Raw genomic sequence first — 19,347 nt, 5'->3', positions numbered from 1 at the left:
TCAGAAGCCTGGCAGGATGAACACTGGATCAGAAGCCTGGCAGGATGAACACTGGATCAGAAGCCTGGCAGGATGAACACTGGATCAGAAACCTGGCAGGATGAACACTGGATCAGAAACCTGACAGGATGAACACTGGATCAGAAACCTGACAGGATGAACACTGGATCAGAAACCTGACAGGATGAACACTGGATCAGAAGCCTATCAGCGCCTCCACTTTCTGGGACAGGGAGTTGGGGAAGCACAAGGCTGCATTGAGTGTTATTGCATTATTACCCATACCTGCACTGTGTGTGACTCGTAATGTCTGAGCGTTATTGCATTATTACCCGCACCTGCACTGTGTGTGACTCGTAATGCCTGAGCGTTATTGCATTATTACCCGCACCTGCACTGTGTGTGACTCGTAATGCCTGAGCGTTATTGCATTATTACCCGCACCTGCACTGTGTGTGACTCGTAATGTCTGAGCGTTATTGCATTCTTACCCGCACCTGCACTGTGTGTGACTCGTAATGTCTGAGCGTTATTGCATTATTACCCATACCTGCGCTGTGTGTGACTCGTAATGTCTGAGCGTTATTGCATTATTACCCGCACCTGCGCTGTGTGTGACTCGTAATGTCTGAGCGTTATTGCATTCTTACCCGCACCTGCGCTGTGTGTGACTCGTAATGTCTGAGCGTTATTGCATTCTTACCCGCACCTGCACTGTGTGTGACTCGTAATGCCTGAGCGTTATTGCATTATTACCCGCACCTGCACTGTGTGTGACTCGTAATGTCTGAGCGTTATTGCATTATTACCCGCACCTGCACTGTGTGTGACTCGTAATGTCTGAGCGTTATTGCATTCTTACCCGCACCTGCACTGTGTGTGACTCGTAATGCCTGAGCGTTATTGCATTCTTACCCACACCTGCACTGTGTGTGACTCGTAATGTCTGAGCGTTATTGCATTCTTACCCACACCTGCACTGTGTGTGACTCGTAATGCCTGAGCGTTATTGCATTATTACCCGCACCTGCACTGTGTGTGACTCGTAATGCCTGAGCGTTATTGCATTATTACCCGCACCTGCACTGTGTGTGACTCGTAATGCCTGAGCGTTATTGCATTATTACCCGCACCTGCACTGTGTGTGACTCGTAATGCCTGAGCGTTATTGCATTATTACCCGCACCTGCGCTGTGTGTGACTCGTAATGTCTGAGCGTTATTGCATTATTACCCGCACCTGCGCTGTGTGTGACTCGTAATGTCTGAGCGTTATTGCATTCTTACCCGCACCTGCGCTGTGTGTGACTCGTAATGCCTGAGCGTTATTGCATTATTACCCGCACCTGCGCTGTGTGTGACTCGTAATGCCTGAGCGTTATTGCATTATTACCCGCACCTGCGCTGTGTGTGACTCGTAATGCCTGAGCGTTATTGCATTATTACCCGCACCTGCGCTGTGTGTGACTCGTAATGCCTGAGCGTTATTGCATTATTACCCGCACCTGCGCTGTGTGTGACTCGTAATGCCTGAGCGTTATTGCATTATTACCCGCACCTGCGCTGTGTGTGACTCGTAATGCCTGAGCGTTATTGCATTATTACCCGCACCTGCGCTGTGTGTGACTCGTAATGTCTGAGCGTTATTGCATTATTACCCGCACCTGCGCTGTGTGTGACTCGTAATGTCTGAGCGTTATTGCATTATTACCCGCACCTGCGCTGTGTGTGACTCGTAATGTCTGAGCGTTATTGCATTATTACCCGCACCTGCGCTGTGTGTGACTCGTAATGTCTGAGCGTTATTGCATTATTACCCGCACCTGCGCTGTGTGTGACTCGTAATGTCTGAGCGTTATTGCATTATTACCCGCACCTGCACTGTGTGTGACTCGTAATGTCTGAGCGTTATTGCATTATTACCCGCACCTGCACTGTGTGTGACTCGTAATGTCTGAGCGTTATTGCATTATTACCCGCACCTGCGCTGTGTGTGACTCGTAATGTCTGAGCGTTATTGCATTCTTACCCGCACCTGCGCTGTGTGTGACTCGTAATGCCTGAGCGTTATTGCATTATTACTCGCACCTGCACTGTGTGTGACTCGTAATGTCTGAGCGTTATTTCTCTTCAGCTTGCACGTCCATTGTGAGTTTTTTTTTTTTCTTTTTTAATTTATTTGCAGACTGCACTGGGTGTGGTTGAACAGGTAAGCATGTGTCATGCGTGGCCGCTAATGCACTTTACATCTTGGATGTTTGAGAATAAAGCATATGACAGAGCAGGTTGTTAAATCTGAGTACAGTAGTACTGAAGATGCCTCTTCTGCACGTTTTTTTTTTATTCATTGTGCAATTCTTTTAAATGTGTTTTAGTCTGATAAAAGGTGGTTTCATGGATTAATTCAGGGCTGGTTTCTTTACCTTAGTGTGTCTTAACCAGCTTTCATTAACAACAAGCTTATAAAAACCAGAAAAGATTGTCGCTGTGAAGCCTGAGAGACTTTAGGAACCTGTCTTAGGTGGCGGCAGTGTGTATTCAGTTAGCATTTTAAAGTGTCTTTTTAAGGCGTATAATGTGGAACTGTATTAGGAAAAATTGATCTGATACATTGTACAGGGGTCAACACCGTGGTGGATTCCCACAGACACTGTGATGATAATGGAATTTTTACCACAGACATGGTATTTAGAAGCATAGCCTTTATTATCGATACAGACAAGCCTTTCCACAGACACATTTCTCTGTGTATGGACAGGTGCATGATCCCTGTGTATAAACAAAATCCTTTTGCATTTTAGTGGTGACAGGTCTCATTGTATTGGTGTGATGGTCAGATTTCAGCTCCTGATATTGCTCTGATGTGCAAACTCTGTGCTGAGGATACACTGTACTAAGGATACTCACTACACTGTACTAAGGATACTCTCTGCACACTGAGCCTGGTGATGGATTATAAGCAGAGCTGGATCCACATGTATATCAGTGCCATAGTATGGTCGCAGTGTGCTATCCATAATTTAATGGCATCAGAATATCACTGATGCTGGTTGGGTGAACCTGCCACTAGAGGCAGGTTGGTGTATAAATACATTAACTTAGTGGTCTTAGGAAAAAGATACTAAACCCAATCTTGTTTGTCGGTAATCATTTAGAATGCAGAAAGGGTTCGTACTTATGGATCACAAAGTGTTGGCCTCAGAGCTTAGCAACAGTACTCCATACTGTGTAATGAAGGTGTTCAATTCAGCTTGGATTCTGACAATCAGCTGTGTTTTTGCTTCCTTTTAAAGAATAGATGCTTTGTAATTTACTCAGTTTTAACTCTTATAAGTAAACTTCCCCGAGGGCCCCTTTACTGACACCAGACAATGATTTTTATGACTTTTAATCTTTATACGCTCCTCTGCTGTAAATACATGACTCTTGTTCCTCTTATCTGTCTACTTGTGTTTTTTCCAGTGAGTCATAGATGTCATCTATCTTTGCTGTACATCAATACCACTTCATCCTCCTGTTATCACTCATACAACCTCAGAAAAGGACATAACACAAGATAACCATTGGGCTTGTGGGAGTTTTACTTGCACAAAAATGTTCTGAGGGCAGAAGGAAAAATGATTGGTTATCTACAGTATCTGCACCAATCAGATTGAAGAGGAGGTGGGTCCAAGCAATTCGAGGAAGCAGAACCAACCAATCAGATGTCTTCTTCCCTCAGAACATTTTTGTTTAAATAAAATTCCCATGAGCTAACCCTTGGACAGGAAGCTAGTCCATCACAGGGCAGTGGCCCACACACACTCACACACATCTCAGTCTCACACTTTGGATCCACTGCTCATCCCCAGCAGTCTGGACTGAATCCTAGTGCACGTATGGTTTGGATAATGAGTGCATTTCTGTATCAGAGTCAGCAGTTCATAACAAGTCTGTTACGGAAATATGAAACATTTCACACAAGAATGATTTTTTAGAAAATGATTTAAAGATTGAATCCCAAATACTTGTGTTTATTTATTCAAAAATATTTGAGTTTTGGTATTCATAGGTTGATGTACAACTCACCATAAATGAGAAGCTGATTCAACCAGTGTGTGAGAGAAATGCCAAGCAAATGAAGATTAACTGTGGTCCTGAGCATCAATCGCTATGGGAGGATGGAAAGTTAAACCACATTTTGCAATACAATTTTGTACAGCGGTGGAAAAAAATCCACTCTATATTTTTCAACAAATATGTATTTTTAAATCCTGGTTTAATCCTGGTTCTGCTGGCAGAAGGCTACAATGTGAGGCAGGTTGCTTCTTGGCTCAAGTTTCTAAGACAGCAGTACACAAGAACAAGGTGAAGCAGGAGACACTGGCAATGACCAGAAACCAGCCAGGTAGAGGGAGGAAGCGATTTTCTAATGACAGAGATGACTCTCAACTTATCCAGCAGTGCCTCATAAATTGGAGGGTGACCTAAAGTAACCTTAAAACGGAATGGGAAACATTAAGTGGTGTGAAGTGCACTGCTAAGACAATTCATAATAGGCTCCTAGAAGCAGGACTGAAGACCCATAAAGCAAGGAAGAAGACCTTTATCAATAAGAATCAGGGAAGAGCCAGACTGGAGTTTGGCAAGTGCCTTTGCTAGACACATTTTTCATATTGGTTAGTCGGTAGTTTTGCATCCTACTTTGTTCTGCACCTTTGTCTCTTAGGTGCTGACTAGTTTACCTCTAGCAAGTGATACCTACTTGGGAACCCAAGGCCCGTGTTTATCTTTGTACTGTGACCGTGTAGGTTGACAGATCTTTTTAGAACCACTGGCCATAACTACACTCTCAGAGCTGTAAATCACAGGATTTCACCAGACTGTGAAGATTTAGATCTGACTATTGCATGTGCAAGTCAAATGGATTTAGGCTCTGACAGCTACACAATAGCTGTGGTTTTTACAAATAAAATGCGTGTTTTGCTGCTTTGTCTTCCCTGATAAAACAGATCTCCCCCTATCTGACCAGGATAAGCAGGTAGAAGGGGAACAAATGATTAAGGTGTCAGACTTACCTGCTATACACAGAGGAGAGGCATTACCACGGCAACCCTGTAATTTAGTTATAAGCAACAAAAGTTCCAGAAGTTAAACACCACAATCAAACGGCAGAAGAAGCACGACATTCAGGTTGTCATGTATCATGACTTTTTATTAAATATCAGTGATAGGCAAGAACTCTGAGTTTCAGTAAGATTTTCTTTTTTGAGAAAATGTCATCACCCATATTAAATTTCAGTATATACTGGTATTGAATAGCATGTTTATATGGCTGGCCTTTATTTCCCTGCCAAATTTGTTTTTGCCCAGTTCAGAAGCCAAACCCCTCATTTTATGAGCACTCCCCATATTCAATTCAATTTATTTTTATATAGCGCCTTTCACAACAGAGCTGCCAAAGGCACTGGACAAGGGCTTAAGGCAACCCATTGTTACATCATTTACACAGAATGGTACACGACCCAGAATGCTTTACTGCCAACTGGGGTGATAAGGAAGCCTGCGTTCTGTGATCTGCGAGGAGGATGCGGCTTGTAAACATGGTTCATTTCTGTTAGGGAGACAGGTGCCTTTAGACTTCTGCTGCACTTACTGTAGGAGAACTTTGAAGTCAGTCCTGAACCTAACAGTAAGCCAATGCAAGGATCTCAGAACAGGGGATATGTGGTCAAACTGCCTGCTCCTGGTGACAGTTCGAGCTGCTTGGTGTTTAGCGTGCAGTGTGCAGTGTGCTTATTCTGACGTGCATATTGCTTATGTGATTAATTTTTTTTTGGCTATGACCTGTCAGACAAATATTTAAAAGGGCAGCTCACTTAATGCCCTTGTGCCGTTGTTGTCATGTGCTGAGGAACGTGGGTAATTGGGTTTTGCACTGTTAGAGATGCTCGGACACCTGTGTGGGACTTTGCTGCACCGTCTGGTCGTGTGAATGAGGCCCAGGGGACTGTGACAGTGGCAGGTAATGTTTCAGCGCCAGATCAAGGCGGCCGCTCCTCCATTACTCGCTTTTAATTAATGCTGTAATTGCGGCACCACTTTCAATCCTCTGCCTTTGTATGTTACAGAATTCAAAGAGCCAAACGGGATCTATCAATTAAAACGAGGATAAATAATAAGCATCGACTGGGCTGCAAGCTTTTATTTAAGGCTCAAAGAACAAGGTGTCGGAGGTTATGTGTGTTTTTATGAAACCATTCCTGTCTGTGAGATATGTTTAGCTGGACTTTTGTAGCACATTTATTTACTAGCAGGATTAAGATAAACAAGCCATATTCCTGGTTTCTATAGAAAGAAACAGTGTTGATGTTGCTTACATATCTGTGGTGTTTCGCGTGATTGAATGACAAATGCTTGCAATAAGGCAGAATGAAGCATGAGAGCTGATCAGTCATATGACCTTATAATTAAGCAGACGAATTCTATGTGTTTAGCTGCGGCCAGGTCAGAGGCGTAATGAGCGTCCTGATTTGACTGTGATAGACCGAGGTAAACTGATTAGGAGACTCTTAGCAGACAATGTGAAATCATCTGTTAGAGGTGTTTTTAGCAGCGGGTTAGGATTCTATGACCAGAAGGTGGTTGGTTCAAATCCCATGGCTGGCAGAGTGATTTCAACATGGGGCTCCTGAACAAGGATCGTGAACTCAGTGGCTCCGGCTTACTCTGTTTTCTCAAACATGCATTACTTTGGATAATAGTGTCCGCTTCATAAATAAGAATGTAGCATAAAGGAGGCTCCAGGGAAGCGTCCTTAAACCCCAGTAAGAGTGGCAGTCAAACCTATAGCAGATAAAGTGTGTCTGTGTGAACTTAAACACGCTGTAATTAAATGAAGTGTGCCTGTTTCTTAAGTATTGTAATTAACTATTGCGGCTGCTTGGAAAATGCAGAGAAAGCGTCGGATGTGGGAGGAGAAGCGGGCATTTTAATTGCACGGGGAGGAGAGCGTTAGCTGCACACATTGACGGAGAGGTGCAGACACGCAGGTGAGGAAGGTCACTCAACGTCCCGGTGACATTTTTAGAAATTGGCTAATTTGTTGCTAATGTCGTGTTATATAATGCAGATGACATAGTGTCATTTGCTGGGTAGGTGAGCCTCTTGTGTGTTGGGGGATGTCAGGCATGTCACATGTCTCCTTACACACCTCTGGCGGATTGTGAGGACCATCGCGTCGGGGCGGGTGGATGTCCTTACCGGTATGTCACCAGGTCTGCTCTTAGCGGCCGACCTGTATGGTGACGCTCATGAACGGGTCGTTGACTTAACAGATCGGTGCTAATGGATCCGCGCTCTTTGGCCTTCCTCTCCCGCCCCCAACCATGTCCATTCCCTACAATGTTAACTTAAGGTGAATTTCAATGCACGACCTGTTCGTTTAATGGTGGGAATTGGCATGCAGATGTGGGGTGCTGTGGGGCGAGAGTAAAATGCCAACGAGCCTTGAATATTGATCCTGCTAGCAGCATGTTTCATGGACGTTGGACACCATCTCTCACCACTCCCCTATACCACCCCCCACCCGCACCCCCCCCTAGCACCTGGGCAGAGATTTAATCCAGAGCTGGCCATGGTGATTGCTGGCGTTTGATAGGGCTTGGATTTCACGGCTGACGGAGGCCGGTGCGCAGGAGCGGTGCTTGGTGACTGCGCATGAAAGTCATGCATCAGGAGCTCCAAATGAGAACCATCGTCTAAACAAACCTTCCCCCCCCCCTCCCCACGTGGGCTCTCTGAGCAGCGCCAGGAGGCTGAGCGCTAACTGGAACATGTGTTTCCCACAATTGACGTCTTGTATCTCGTTGTATCTAAGCGTGGGGTTTGCACATCTCAGGGTGGGGGGGGGGGGGGGGCACCTGGCGGCACACCCATACATCCATGCCACCTGTGTCTCTTATGCGGGCAGAAGCTGATTCCTTTCTCAAGGATCAGAGCCCGTTTTATCTGTGTCTGTCAAGTACTGTCTTCCTTTTCTCTCCAAAGCATCGTTAAACTCGCTTCCCCTACCGCCTGCAAAGATCCCCCTGCCGCTCCCGCCTGTCATCCCCATGTCCCTGAGGTGCTGTCTTACGGATCAGAGCCCCGCTGCGCGTTTGCCGAGGATGTGGGCATTCCTCGCTGTCCAGTGCTTTTCCAGGTGGAGAGACACACATGCTGCCCATCGTTATTCTGCAGCCAGGCTCTCTGCGCCCGCTGCGTGTTCGCCTGTCGAGAGGCAGCTCGTTTCGTCTGTCGAGAGGCAGCTCATTTCGTCTGTCGAGAGGCAGCTCGTTTCGTCTGTCGAGAGGCACCTCGTTTCGTCTGGATTTCATAGGTTACTTATTTTTCACACGCAGATTTACTGAAATGGATCCAGTGTGATCAGATTATGCGTTATGATGTTCAGCATTTAGTCGTTTCCTCCCTGCATTTAACTGTGTACTATGGCTCAAAGTGCCCCAGTCTGCCTGCAAAGCAGCAGTTTGTAAACTCAGAGCCTCCCATCTGAGCATCTTTGTGGTCTTACCTGCTGAGTCACTGCATTCTTTCGAGAAACTTCAGTAAAGCTTGTAAACAAACATTATCTCTTGATTCTCACATTCACTGAAGTTCTTCTCCAATGAGTCAGTGGCTAATCTGAGTGGATAAAAAAAAAACAGAAAAACAACATGCTAATCCTTTAAACTCCAGCAGCATGCTATATACTGTTCAGTTTTGAACTACAGCAAAACAGAAATCATCATAAATATAGATTCAAACTAATGTGTGACTCCGTTTTGCTTCCGTTCGTCTGTATGAACAGGGTGATCAGAGGCTGTGGTGCATTGAGAAGCTCGACCCCCCAGGGTGATTTTCGCCACCGTGTCACATTGCTGAGTGAGAGAGGGCGGGAAGGCTTCCATGGCTTGAGGTTGAGGGGACTTTTGATGGCTTTTCCGCTGGGTGGTTCTGTTCTAGGCCGGGCAGCACCTACCTCTTCCACACGTTAAATGTCTCTCAGTTATATCTGGGAGATTATGAAAGCAATTTTTCCTGAAGTTTGACCACCATGCTTGTAGATCGCACGGAAACCTTGGGATAGAATGCTTTTCTAAAACAAAATCACTCAACAGCTATAAGTATTCATCTTGGCTGGTGTACTGTCAGCGTCCTGCCATCTCATGAAGGTTTATCCAACACTGGGTTAGGGGGAACATGATTCGTCTCCCAGATGTCAGTCACACTCGCAGCTATGAGCGCTAAGGGCAGGCATCAATGCATCCAGGGCTGGACTGGAATTAAAAATCAGCCCTGGACTTTGGGGTCCCTCAAAGTCACACTGGGAGGGGCGGAGGTCCCATGGGAAAGTGGCTATCATGCCAGATGACCAGTCCAGCCCTAAGTGCGTCTAACTGTGCGAGTTGGACTTTTGAAAGAAACTAGAGGTCCCAAAATCAACCTATGTAAACATGGGGAGACCCTGCAAACGGCCCACAGGGCCAGGGGCAGCAATCGAACCCATAACCATGGAGGTGCCAGGTTACCTACTGAGTCTCCAGACAGCCCTCTGTTACAGTCACTTTTCCGTGTCCCTTAAGTCTGTGACGGCTGCTTTCCTGAGTTCCTAAGTGTGTGTGGACTCTGCTGGAATTCACCTGTGCTGTTCCAAAGCATTTATCCCGCTTATTATAATTGTGCACTGTTATAAGCAAAAATGCATTTTTGAATACCCATGGATATATGATGAAAAGTGCAATTTTAAGGAAGTTCAGGTAAAAAAAAAATAACATTGCTTGGGGTTTAAGAGAAAAGCATCATGATAATATGTCTGCATTCACCAAGAATATCATCACTCATATATTTATGTCATTTTATCTGCTGGTTTGGTCTGTGATTTTTTTATTTTTTTTTTGTGTACCAAAGAAATCACAGAAATCCCATCTGCCTGTTGCAGGCACACTATCTAAGTTGCTGGAGACTTTCTGGAGATGTGACAGCTTGATTTATTTATACTTAATGCAGCAGGAAGGTAGTTTTCGATCAGGTTTCATATTTTGTCCACGTCTTCCTACGAATGTGTTTTCCCGGGGAGGGCAGACAGCCGAGCCCGCCACAGGAAAAGCCGCATGACCGGTGGCCAGACGCCTCTGCTGATTAGCATGGCCTCCGGTGCCTCAGCCATCCCAATGAGATCCTATTTGCAGGAAGAGGCCCCGCCCACTGGACAGAAAGAGGCGAGGCCTGAGGCTGGTCTCTCCGCCTCCTCATTGTGCATGCTGTGTGTCTCCACTGCTGGCCGCACAGCGCCTGCAATGTGGAGGCTGAGGGGCTCAGAAGCTACGAGATGGTGGTGGGGGGTGGGGGGCCGGGTAGAACTGTCCTCAAGGGTGGAGGCCCGCTGCTGAAACTTTTAATAGGGAATGTAGCGGTTCCTACGGATGATAGAAGGTGAGAGAGAGAGAGAGAGAGAGAGAGAGAGAGAGAGATTTATCCCAGGCAAGGTGGAGGGAGTCCTCGACATTTTGCCTGGCTTTCTTTCCTCCAGGCTGGTTCCCAGTAAACACGGTTCACCACTGTTACACTCATTCCACTCTCATCATGTCTATCAGGCTCCTGGAATCTTGCTCTCATGAAAAGGAAATTAACTGCTTCAGGGTACATATCAGGACCATCAGTATATTCCCTTTAAGATTAATTGAACTGTGGTAGTCCATTACTCAGTTTGATATCACAGATACGATATCATGATATCAAATATGAGGAAGGCTAAAAACAGACTCACTTTTCTTTGGGATAAGCTGCTGTATTATTGATTTTGATAAGCAGATTGAGGAGAATGACTTTCCTTCATGCACTAGGTAAATTTACAAAAAACATCAATTCACCAGTGAAAATGGACCTTTTAAAATATGAATTGAAAACCAATGCTCACCTGGTTAAGACTGATGACCAGCATTTCTTAAATCTAGCGGTTACTAGATGATGACCGGATGGGCTTCCTAATGATTTTTCGTCACTTTGTTCCACAAAACATGAGAATGTGTATGTTTCTGACATTTTCCACTATCTTGTCCATTTAAATTTAGTTTTTTATGTGAAAAAATGAGCAACAGTTTCATGGTAATCGGAAAAAGTTGAAATTCATACTTATGTTTTAGATTTACTGTGACTATTAACGTAATAATTGCATTCATGACGCTGGAGCATCAGGATCATAACAGTTTCAATCATTTTAATTATTATGTAATTTCAGGCTCCACTGAGTTTCATTAGGGGACGTGCTGCTGCCCTGAGGCTGCTGATCAGCCTGGTAGCTGCTCCTTTCCTGCCAGGTTATGCCCGCCCCCCTTTAGCTATTGGCTGTGCCTGGTCACATGCCTTCCATCAGGGTGTCCATGTACGGATGCTCCCCGAGTTACGATGGTTTGTGTTACGATATTTTGGCTTTTCGATGTTTTTCATTTTCAGTACATTATTTAATAAATTGCATGAGATATTCAGCATTTTATTATGTAACAGACTTTGTGTTAATGATTTTGCCCAACTGTAGGTGAATGTATGTGTTCTAAGCATGTTTAAGGTAGGCTGGGTTAGGCTATGATGTATGTTAGGTTAGGTGTGCTGTATTACAATGCAATGTCGCCTTACGATAATTTTGTCTTACGACTGCTTTATCAGAACGTAGGCTCATCGTAACCTGAGGAGAGGTTGTGCTCCCATAATACAGGAGATCCAGTATCTGCAGGCACATCTGGGACTATGTCCCCAGCAAAGTAAGGCCTCTTCATCATCTGCTCATCCTGCCTGTTGAGGGTCACTTCTATCCTATGACCTGGTTTCTCCTCGGCTGGAGTTCATTTTCAGAAGCACTTGTTGATCGAAAGCCACCCGACGAATGTATTGCAGCCCCTTGTCGTTGTTCTAACTCTGGGTGACCCAGAGGAGATTTTATGCAACTGAAGACTGACTAAGAAATCAGTAGAATCGTCATTGATGACAGAATCTCGCTCCAGCACTATATGACGTGACAGAGAGTTTCCATAAGACGGCTTTGTTTGACTGACATCAGCTGCATTCCATTCTCCACCTTGGGAAAGAAGTTGCCAGGTGAATTTCACTTCCACCAATCAGACTCTTCACTGGGTTTGCTGACAGAGTTTGGATGGAGATGGAGATGTTTGTGCCTGCCCTCCTTACATGGGTTAGCCCAAACTGGCACGTGGGGACCGGAGCCCAGGAGAGGTCATCTCATCACATGCCAGGTTATAGATTTTTGCCTTATTGGCTTGTTGATTCTGCTTCTAGCAGTATTAGATCAGTCAAGGTGGTGAAAGAGAGAATCGATCTGATGAGTTCATGAATGTCAGAGCCTTACACGTCCTTATTGCCAACTTCATGATTGTTTCATGTTATTGTTTTGAGAACATCAAATGTGCTTGTTAAACTTGGGGCTCCTTGGATTATTGGGGCTACATCTAAATAATATCCTTAACTGAAGTTAGGACTGCCGTTTCATGTTTAAACCACAATTTCCTGATATCTCAGTCAGAGATGGATAAGGAGTCATAGAGACACCTCAACGGGTTGCTTGAAACAAAACCATGGTCTGGATTTTTACTTTCTAGACCTGAACTCCCTACCTCTGATCTCAGTATTGTGCTTTCAAGAACATTAAATATCATTACTGTTCTGCCTATAATATATAAAAACGTTTATGTAGATCAAGGCCGTAGCCATGGAGCCAACACTGGGGTGGGGAGGGGGGGTGGGGAGCAAGGCAGAACTGTCCTCAAGGGTGGAGGCTCGCTGCTTTATGTATTCTCTATCACATAAAGATACAGGGGAGATGAAGTTCTATATTATGTGGATGATGTTTGTAAATCCAGCTAGTACCTGTAGTATTTAGTGTATGAAAGCTATATGTTAACTTTGTTAGATAAGCTTGTCTGCTGAACAAAGATCTCCCAGCTGTAAGTAAAACTCCATGTCCAAATTCGGAGCGGGAATTAGATCCTGTTTGTCTGTCGATGCTGAAAAACATGCTTTGATGTTTACCTTGATGAAACTGATGCATGATTATGTCTTGATTTTAAGGGCATCGCTGAATAAAAACCTCAAAACCAAATCGTGACAGCATAAAGGTAAAGTTATTAGCTTGAGGCGTTTCTCAGTCCCTGGGGTCATCATCGCCCGCTGTACATCTGGGGTCCCTTTCGGTACCTTGGGTTCCTCCCCAGTCCAGACTCCCCATGACTCCCCATGTGTTTTTGGGATACGCTTCTGGATTGCTGTGACTCTGATGGCTAAATGGCTCTGCTCAAATGTGGACAAATGGCTGTCTACATACTGACGAAACATTGCTTCTTGTGAATGTCCGCAGTCTAGAAATGCCAGTGTTTTTTTTTTTTTTGGAATTCTTTTGTTAGCATAGGGGTGGATTAGTGGGTAGCGCTGTGCCTCACACCTCCAGGGTTGGGGGCTTGAACGCCTGCTGTGTGTGTGTGTGTGTGTGTGTGTGTGTGTGTGTGTATTTTGCTTGTTCTCCTTGTGTCCTGGGGGCTACCTCCTGCAGTGTAGAGACACACAGTCAGGCTCGCTGCTGTCCCTGCAGTAAGCGGCCAGTGATAGATGACGGATGGATGGATACATTAGGCTCCGCATTTGTCCCAAATCCGGATTAGAGTGTCCAATGGGACGTCCCCTTTGGGGAAATTGGCACATCATTAAAGAAGCACATGACATTTTACAGGATATTTGGGATGTTTTCGGGATGTTTTCATAAGACTGGTGAAGAGCAAATGTATGCAAATGGAGGTCGTGTTTCAAGTAACGTATTAGGTAGCCGTCTGTTGGCGCCCCCGTGGTTCACTCCGGACCGCACCCCCCCTTCTCGGAGAATCTCAGCTGGAAGATGCATGTTTTTGTGCATCTTTGCTTTTTCCTGCCAGGGCAGCAGTTATTTCCCAGGAGTTTATTCTGGCGTCCCTTCGACAGCTTCCTCTGACTTTCTCCTGCTTTGTCATCCACCTGTCGCCCATAACTACCTACCCCGTGCAAGACCAGAGTGCCAACACGCGCACACACACACACACACACACACACACACAGGTTTGTAATTGTATCTTTGTGGGGACTCTTTATTCATTTCTATGGGGAAAACTCTTATCCCAACATGATGACCTTAACCCCTACCCAGCCCTAATCTTAACCATAAGTAACCAAACAAAATATGAGACTTTTTTTTTTTTTAGCATTTTTAGTTGTTTGATTGCATTCACAGATTTTTGTGGGGACCTGAAAAATGGTCCCCACAACGCCAAAAAACAGATTTTTAATTACATTGTAGGGGATATTTGGTCCCCACAAAGTAATACAAACCTAATCACAGATACACACCTACAGTATATACCTAGACACACTATGGACAGTATAGATATTCCAGCTCACCTGACCATACAGTATGTTTTTGGACTGTGGCAGGACACAGCAGTACTTCAGGGAAGCCATTGTGATTTGAATCTCGTTTGAATCTGGTTCGAAGGCCTTCTGCTTCCCTTTTGGGTTTTCCGTCTAGTTCTCCAGCTAGTTCATTTTCTGTAGCATTTATATTCCCGCAGTCATGCCCGCGCTGACAAATTCCCCATTAATCTCTCCCACCGTGGGTTTTAAGATTCTTTGTAGAGCCCGTTGTGTTGGAAATTACTTTGATACTGTTTTTGTCGACAGCAGCATTTTCTGTGCTCACAGAATCAGAAGCAGTAATTTTCAGCCTGAAATAATGTCCCTGGGGCCGTGTGTGAACAGGAGCACGTTCGTCCTTCGTGGACTTGTGGCTTGTCAGCTGACTCACGGTCACGCTCGCTAACCTGCCTGTGACGACTCCTGTCCTTGTGTGTGCCAAATCCCGAGCTCACTGGTGTGTTTCTCTCAGGCATGTAAGCATTCTATGTACACATCCCTATGAATGAACAGTATTTAATGAGAATTTAAAATATAAGCAAATACATAAATAGCATTGTGATGTATCCTGGTGATGATTCGCCGCATTACAATGTGCAGCAGTTTGCGGCATTCAGGGTCAGTCATTCTGACCAAAATGCCCAATTTCCTTGGTTCTCACTTCCTAAGCAAATGCAGACTCCTTGTTTTTCTCTCTTCACCTGTCAACATCTGTCAACTTGCCAAGATCTGTCAACATGCTGTGACAGAAATGCGTTCTGTATGCATGAACAGAGGCTCGATTTTTAGTGCTAGTTTACCAGCTGAAGTCCAGATGACCTCGTACTAGTTAATTAATTGGCTTCTCTTAAGGAAAGTGTCATCCAACAATTATATACAGTGCCTGCGTGAAGTTCGAGTATACTCACAAGATACTCACAAGGAACTAGTTTTTTTTGCATAATGTCATGCATCAGATTTTTCTGTAAATACTTGAAAATGCCTCAAATATGTACAAAACATGAGGAGTTAGTGATCGAGAAAATTAAATATTGCTTCCACATTTCCCCAAAGGGCCGGCCCCATTAGCCTTGATGACAGCTTCATCAGCGTGAGACGCATTTCAGCAGGAAATCACTTGACTTCACACGTTCTCTAACTCTGCTGGGTCGGCTCCTAAAACTGTAGGGTGCCCCTGGCAAGCTCATTGGTTTGCATGGTTCTTCCTTTCGTTTCCTTCTTCATCAGAGGGCTCCTGTAGTTGTTCCAGCTATGTTCTGGGTCACCGTCTTGCTGAAGAATGAGGGACCATCCAATCAGCCGTATCTCTGATGGGATGACATGCCTTTTTGACGGCTGGGCTGGTTGAGATTGCCATGGATTTGGTAAAGGGCTACTTGGTGACCAGCTAAGACACCCCCCCCCCCATGCTGGAAATTGGCTCAGCCTTTCTGCATCATACACATACACACCAGTTGTTTATGTATCAAACTTTGACTTTTTAATAAAGACTGATTTTCACTCCTCAGGCATCCAGTTTTCGCTCTTCGGTTCCAGGCAACGCTCCGGCTTGCTCTCCTTTGACAAATGCAGCAGTTCCCCCAGTTTGGCCTGATTCCACACAGCTGCAGATCCAGTATCACTTCGCTGTCCTTGTATTGCAGCTGCAGCTGTCTGCCGCTTTCACAGACTTGCGGAATTATTCTCTGATTCTGCGGCCGGTCTGACCTTGCTGCTTCCTACTGAGTGCCTTTCTCTTCAAGTCTTTTTTTGACCAGAGCAGCCACACGGGGACATACAGAGTTCCTGCAAATTGCACCCCCCTCCCATTTTTTGATTAAGTAATTATAGACTGTCACTTTTTTCTCAACTGAACTGTATTTTGCCATTTTTACATTAAAGATGACAAACTTCTGCCCTTGCAACCTATATTTTTAGTAATCATGGGTCCTCACCTGTTATCTATAATTAGTGGCAAAATTGAAAACGTTATTAAGCTAAGTTACTTTGGAGAACATTTAACAAAGGTACGCTTAAGCTTAGGTCAGTGTTTCATATAGAATCATGCTGCAGATTGAAATCTCCCTGCTTTTGGTGACCATTTCAGTTTTGTTTAACATCAAACATCAGCAGCAGTTAATCTGACAGGCTGTGGCTTTAGTGCAGTGGCATATATATATCCATCCATCCATCCATCATCCATCCATCCATCCATGCATCCATGATCCGCCACTTATCCAGGGTCGGGTCGCGGGGGCAGCAGTCTAAGCAGTGATGCCCAGACCTCCCTCTCACCAGCCACCTTTAATATAAAAAAATAATAATAGTGTGTATACCACACTTACAGCTTATCGTGTCATTACTCATTGATCAGCATATGCAGTGATTAATTTGTAAATCAGAAAGTCCCAGAACATAGGGCCTACAAGGGCATATGACAGCGGAGTGTTACACTTTTTTTTTTAAATCATTTTCATTGGTCCTACACTTTAATCATACATTATAAATAATTCACATATAAGGGCATATGACAGTGGAGGGGTATTGAGGTGGGTGCAGGTCCCGGAAGGCGTACAAAACACGGTGCTGAAAGCATGCAATATATTTTTAAGAATAAATCTAAACTAATAAGGAATGTGAAATTGTGTGAAAATTGGCCTGTAAATTAAAACGCATACTTATTTTATTTTTTATGTCATTCTTTTTTTAATCAGAGAGCTGCCGGATCCACACAAATAGGTGCCGAGTGCAGACAGAAAGGACCTGGCAGGATCCAGCACAGATTAAGTGCTGGTTTATGCATATGGAAAATAAATGAAGTACAGAGATTTTATTAAGTAAGTTCATGAGCATGGGACATAATGTCAGTGAGTGAGAAAATATTGAGAGCTCTTTACTGAGTGACTGGAGGCCAAGTTGAGTGCAAAGAAAATGCCTGAGTGACATTCTCACTGCTGACTAGGTGAAGATGGACAGTCTCCAGATCATCTCTGCTGACCAAGAGCAGGGCTGGAGAAGTTCCTGTTCAGCCGCCTGTCCTGCACGATGATTTTCCTTAGCTTTGAAATTCCTGACAAACCATGACCTCTACCCTCCTATTGTTTTGCTATTACAAACTTGATTTCCGAAACAAATGCAAATGTATTGCACGCAATTGCTATTTTATTATGTAATAAGGTAGACAAGATTGCACATCTCTGTGTTATTTTCCAATTTATTCAAATATGAATACTCTGCAGTTGGGTAATCACTTTGTATGTCTGTAACTGTCATCTCTTCTGTTTCTCACACAAAGAAGTGCTCCTTATCTGTATTTTGAACACTGAATTCTCTGCTGTCAAAAGCCAGGGCCGCTCTTTCCCTTAAGAGGCTGTGGTGTTATTCTAAGTGCAATTCAATTCAATTCAATTCAATTTTATCTGTATAGCATGTTTTCACAACATTACATTGTCTCAAAGCACTTTACATTATCCCTGCCCAAAGCCCCCAGTGAGCAAGCCAGAGGCGACAGTGGCAAAACGCCCTAGAAGGAAGAAAACTTAGGGGGAACCAGGCTTAAAAGGGGAGCCCATCTTCCAGGGGCCGGCAGAGGAAGTCAAAGACAAATGAGGCAGATGGCAAAATCCCAATTCACACTGTCAAAATTTTAATATTTGAGTCTGAAAAAAGGGGCGGGCAGGTGATGGCAGGCAGGTGCTGGTGCTGCTTCAGATGGCAGGATGAACAGCGGTACAGCAGCAGGACATTCAGGAGAGACCCCACAGGCAGAAGGGCGAGCAGGCCGGGAAGACGCCACAGGTAGTGGAGACGTCGCAGGCAGCAGGGTAGGCAGGACATCCTGATAATTTGGGGTCTCCGGGCAGCACAGGAGGGGTAGGGGACATAAAATGTGCAACTAGCCAAAGTAGGGGAGGCTAGAGGCAGTGCAAACAGTTAGGTGAGTGTAGTATGTCAGCTCCGGCAGATATGGCTATGGCAGCATAAGTAGGAGGGAGAGGCAGGTGGGAACGCAGGCATGGGGAGTCCCTAAACGTCAGCACTCCAGTTCCACAAGGGGGTGTGAAGCTAGAGTGACAGCACTGACAGATCAGCTCATCCAAAGCCAATGGCACCGATCCCCACCCAGCTCTACACCTCACACTATAGGTCTAACTGGGAGTGAGCAGTTAGCTAGAGCTAGAACTAGAGTCCCTATAAGATAAACTAAACAAGTGTGATTTTAGTCTAGAATATTGAGAGTGAGCCTGAATCTCACACATCCACTGGAAAACTATTCCGCAGCTGCGGAGCTCTATAAGAGAATGCTCTGCAGCCTGCCCTAGTTCTTTCTACTCTAGGCACTAATAGATTTCCTGCTCCTTGAGATCGAAGCAAGCGAGGAGGGTTGTAAGAGAGCAATAGATCTCCAAGGTATTCTGGTGCAAGGCCATTCAGTGTTTTATAAGTTAATAGCAGTATTTTGTAGTCAATCCGGGACTTAACTGGAAGCCAGTGAAGGGAGCATCAAACTAGGCTAATATGATCAATATTTTTTAGTGTTTGTGAGAACTCTGGTTGCTGCATTTTGTACCAGCTGAAGTTTATGTAAGGATCCAGAAGGGCAACCAGAAAGGACGGCATTGCAGTAGTCCAGTCTGGAAGATATAAAGGCATGTACAGTGAGTGGTACCTCAGTTCTCTAACTCATTAGAACTCGAATTAGTAAACCAACCAGTTCGAAAAAAAATTACCTAGAACTCGATCTGAATCTCAGAAGTGAAACCGTGAACGCTGACCTAAGATAACTTGTACGCGCGGGGAAATGAGTTAATAATAAACCATTAATACATTTAATTATAATAATATTGTCGTGCCGATGCGGGGACGGAACGGAGACAAAGGCGCAGACGTCAGGGTATCGGGGAAT

The 19,347-nt window shown here is 44.7% G+C and overlaps 1 protein-coding gene across 7 annotated transcripts in view; it reads left to right on the top strand.

Moving 5' to 3' along the window:
• LOC111856908 (5-hydroxytryptamine receptor 2C-like) overlaps positions 1-19,347 on the top strand; it is a 54,049-nt gene that overhangs the window by 7,967 nt on the left and 26,735 nt on the right. The window contains exon 1 of one of the 7 annotated variants that reach the window (XM_023837220.2): positions 1,937-2,208. The exons of the other annotated variants lie outside the window; for them this stretch is intronic. The gene's annotated coding sequence lies outside the window, so the exon portion shown is untranslated. Of the gene's footprint in view, positions 1-1,936; positions 2,209-19,347 lie in introns of those variants that run through there. 7 annotated transcript variants of the gene reach the window in all.

This window comes from Paramormyrops kingsleyae, chromosome 24 (genome assembly GCF_048594095.1).
Source record: "Paramormyrops kingsleyae isolate MSU_618 chromosome 24, PKINGS_0.4, whole genome shotgun sequence".
NCBI classification, from domain to species: Eukaryota; Metazoa; Chordata; class Actinopteri; order Osteoglossiformes; family Mormyridae; genus Paramormyrops; species Paramormyrops kingsleyae.
This window is presented reverse-complemented; position numbering and strand designations above follow the sequence as displayed.